The 4,400-nt window shown below is 59.5% G+C and overlaps 1 pseudogene; it reads right to left on the bottom strand.

Annotated features, from left to right (window-relative positions):
- Positions 1-2,196: 2,196 nt before the first annotated feature.
- On the bottom strand, positions 2,197-4,038 carry LOC142422863 (tryptase delta-like; annotated as a pseudogene).
- Between the last annotated feature and the right edge of the window lie 362 nt (positions 4,039-4,400).

Here is a 4,400-nt window from a genome sequence, read left to right as displayed (position 1 = left end):
AGCGCCACAGGGCAGGTCAGAGGGCCACTTGGAGACTCTCTCGTCCCAGGACCCCCGTAGATGGGGGAAGCTGAACTACAGACCATGGGTGAGGTGTCATTGATCCTGCTCATCCACCAGGATTCAGCTTCACAGGTGGATGTGAGTTCCTCCAGGCCAGCACCTGAGCCAGAGCGGGCTGGCATCTGGCCTGATGGGGTCACAGCCACATTAGTGCCATGCTCTGAGGACATGGGGATCACTGTGCCCCGCTGGCCTGCCCTCTCCTGACAACTGCACCCTGAGAGACAGTGGAAGCAGGACAAGCCCAGGAGGTTCCCCACAGTCCAAGCCATGGCCACCCACACCAGGAGACCTGATAGGGCCCAGGACAGGCTGGAAGACCATGTAGGGCCCTGTAAAAGAGATTTCCCAGCTCTCCAAGCAGCATCACCTCCAACCTCGGGACCAGGCATTTTCCTTCTGTCCAAAATGAATCCACCCCACAACTCCCTCCAGACCTGGGTGGAGGCAGGGCTCTGTTTGCTGCAGTGGCCAGAACAGATGGGTCCCTTCCCCTCAGTAGTACCCTGGACCAGCTCCAACTCAGCCCGACCAGCTGAGCCTCACGCTGTGGGTACCCGGCCTCTGTACCCCGATTAGGGGACCACACTCCATTATCTGTCAACTGTCGCTGCCTAAATGGGCATCAGTATCAGGGATCTGGCCAGATAAGGGGAAAGTCCTGGTAGCAGCCCAGCCACCAACTCTGCTGCATCCACCCCCACAGGGCCATTTTGGCGTCTTGGGATAAAATAAAAGGATGCACTAGAATTCAGAAACCTTTGGTGACTCTCACTAGGGACCATTTAGGAAAAGGCAGCATTCAGGAAAAAGCAGGGCTCAGTGGAGCCGGGTGACCAGGGCCCAGGCAGTGCGAGGATAGTGTGAGCGGGGGAGGCAGTTATGTCCAGGCTGTGACAGGGAGCCCTGGCTTGTTCACCTGTCAGACCCACAGGACCATGTACCATGTACTACAATGTATCCAGGGGGCCTGCCAGTGGGACAAACCTCCCAGGACAGGACAGGGTCCCTCCTGCTTCCAGCTCAGTCTGTAATCCCAAAACCACTCCCCAAACTGTTCCTGCTGCTGGTTTCCGCCAAGTCAGTGGGTTCAACACACGGGGACCCCGAGCAACAGGGGAGCTGCTGTGGCCCAGACAGCCAGGCCATTCCCCTGAGGACAGGGGTCAAGCCACCGTCCTCCAGCAGCCAGGGGAGTGCTGACCCGCTGGGCCTCCACTTGCTCTGGGCAAAAAGCAAGTCTGTTCAACCAGGAAAGGAAAGCCCAGTGTCGTGTCCTCTCCTGGGGCCGATGGAGAGAGCAGGGAAGAGGCCGCTGCCCCTGGACAGGGCTGGGAGTGAAATCATTTTATAGAACCACCTGGAGCCTGGCACCCCCTCCTGGTGTGTGCCCACACAACAGCCAAGCCCACAGGGAGCTCTGGGCCCCCATCGTAAGAACCCTGCCAAGAAGGACAGGGCCATCGGCCAAGGCCCACTGGACAGAGTGACCACATGGAGTGCTGCAGGATCACGTGCAGGTGTGTCCAGGCTGCAGGGACGTGCGCAGGTGGTGTGGGTTCCAAGAGAACAGGGGAACCAGAGGAAATGTCCCGTAGCTGACACTGATCTCTGTCCAGTCCGTGCCAAAGGGAGCCCCACACACATGATGGCAGAGGACACTGAGGGCTTATGACTGGAGGACACCAAGTGTTGAGGGAGCAGGGACCACCTCTGTCGCCTGCCCTGACTGTTGACCCTGCCTGTCTATGCTGACTATTGTCAAGGGGTATCTTGCTCTGTGAGGCGCTGCCTACAGGATCACACCTGTGTGGGGGAGAGGGGCTCATGGCTGGCCTTGGTAGGGGGCTGTGGTCACAGGGCCACAAAGTACCTTGGGGATCCCCCATGTCTGCCCCGGACACTGAAGGACACCCACCATGAGACGCACAATGACAAAAGTCACCTGCTTTCCATGCACTTTAATGACACACAGTAGTGGGGAGGGGATAAGTGGCTCCCACACCTCTGCTACCTTGTCAGGTGAGGGTGGGAGCAATCAGGGGCAGAGGGAGCGGGTAGGGCGGGATATTAGGGGAGGCCCATGAGCAGCAAGCTGAGGTGTGGGGATAGATGGGTTGGTGGCTCTGCGGCTTAGGCTCGGGTCTCCTTGGGAACATAGCTGTGGATCCAGTCCAGGTATTTTGTGATATGGGTGTAGATTCGATTCCGGACCAGTCAGACTGGCCATGCTGCTTGCATCCAGGTGTCCTTCACCTTGCACACTGGGGGACTTCCGGAGTCATCCTAGGAGAGTGGGGGGGGGTGTCAGTGCTGGACAAGAGGCAGTGGGCAGGTGAGACTGTGGAAGGTGGGCCCCGCAGGCTCTCACCTGGCAGGAGTCTTGCCCCTCCTTCCCAGCGCACATCATGTCATCTTGGATGATGTAGATGTTGTCCCCAGTGGTGAGACCAGTGTGGTAGTTGGTGTCACAGAGGGTGTTTTCTGCAATGGGCACCTCCACCTCCTTCAGAGGAAATGGCGATGGCAGGGGGGCTGGGGAGCAAGATGAGATGAAGACCTTCCTGAACTCTCACGGCCCCAGGAGGGTCTCAGCATCCTTGCTGTCTTGTGGCTGGGGGAGCTGTGTGCTGAGCATGTCTTCAAGGCAGAGTCACGATATGGGGCCACTGGCAGTGGGACACCCAGACGTGGCCCAGGTTGAGGAGTACCCCCAGGGTTTGTGGAATGGATCATGATGTGACGGGCAGAGCAGAATTCCGACCACCCCTCCCTCCGGGAAGAGCATTTCATCTGAGCTTTTGGATAGGGGGGGCACCCCCTTCTGGCCCTTCCAGTGACAGCCAGTCGAAGGTCTGTGTGACAGAGCAGGGGACACCCAGCAGGACCCATGCTCGTGCAAGGCATTCCAATGCTTAGCTCTTAATCAGGGAGGAATTAGGAGTGTTTTAGAAGCTCTGAGACCTGCCTGCTGGGGTCAGCACTGCTCCCTGACACACAGGCTGGTGGGGGGTGGGTAGGGGGTGTAGTGTGTCAGCTGCCTGCAGGGACCATCCACTCATCCTGCAACCCTCCAGGTTGACCCTAAGATCTGTGTTTACTCTCTAAGAGACCCAGCCCAGGACCTAACTCCGAACCCATTTCACACACGGATTAGAGGAACACAAAACAAGGGCAGGTGGGGCCCCTACACCCTGTCCTAGGGCTCCTGATCTCTGAGCTGGGCCATCTATCATGGAGGAAAGGATGAGGGGGTCTCAGGGCCAAGCTCTCTGCCACCCCTGAGGCTACTTCCACTCCCCAGATCACCCCACCCGGTCACCCAGCAGTGTCCCAGGGGCGAAGGTCTCTGAGGCTGGTGGCAGGGTGACCAGCTGCACATTGCTGGACATGTTCACGGGGTCCTGGAGCTCCAGCAGGGTGATGTCGGCGCCCCGATCTGCACTGTAGAAGTTGGGGTGCACGACGATCCTGCTGACTGGCAGAAGCTGGTCCTCGTAGTACAGGTGCTGCTCTTGCAGCTGCACCCTGAGCTCCGAGGTCTCCTCAATCTCCCTGTGGGGAGGGGCCACTTGGGGACTGGTCGCCGTGGGCAGAACCTTGATGGGCACCCCAACACCCAGCCTTCAGTACTCAAGGTCTGACGCAGTGCCCAGCAGTCAGTACCCACTGGGGGTGCACGAGGGAGCCCCCACAGAAGTGCCTCCAGTGCTGTATTTGTGTCCGAAGGCTCACCTGCAGGTCCTCTTGTTCCTGGGGACCTCCTCTCCTCTCACGATGCCCGCTCCCTCCAGGCTGACGCTGGGGCTGGGGACTGGCCCTGGTGCATCCCTTCCCTGGCTGCGACTGTCCTGGTGTCTCTGACCATTTCACCCCTCATCCTGGGATGTCAGGGAGAGGCAGGACCAACTCACCAGGGACAGCTGGGGCCCAGCCCAGCAGGAGGAACAGAGCCAGCACAGGCAGGGTCTGCATCTGGAGGAGCAAAGAGGGCGGGGAGCTGCCTGGGGATATGTAGGGTGCAGGCTCTGAAGAAGGCCTAAGGCTCAGCCACTGACTCCACCAGACACCAGGTCCTCTGAGGGTGGAGACCTACCCTGGCCAGTCTCTGCTTTTTGTGCCCTGTGGTCACTGTCCCTCTGCCTTTATCCTCTGGGGCTGGCGGTGGGGTGGGGATGAGCCAGGCTAAGGGGTGCAGGGAGCTGGGCCAGGAAGTGCCTCTGCCTCTGCTGGGATGGTAGGGAGGGGATGAGTTGGGGGAAGGGGGCACTCCCCAAGGGGCCCCCAGTTGCCATGGCTGGGGTTATCTGTGTGTCCATAGAGTGGGGCCTGTTATC

This window comes from Tenrec ecaudatus, chromosome 12 (genome assembly GCF_050624435.1).
Source record: "Tenrec ecaudatus isolate mTenEca1 chromosome 12, mTenEca1.hap1, whole genome shotgun sequence".
NCBI lineage: Eukaryota > Metazoa > Chordata > Mammalia > Afrosoricida > Tenrecidae > Tenrec > Tenrec ecaudatus.
This window is presented reverse-complemented; position numbering and strand designations above follow the sequence as displayed.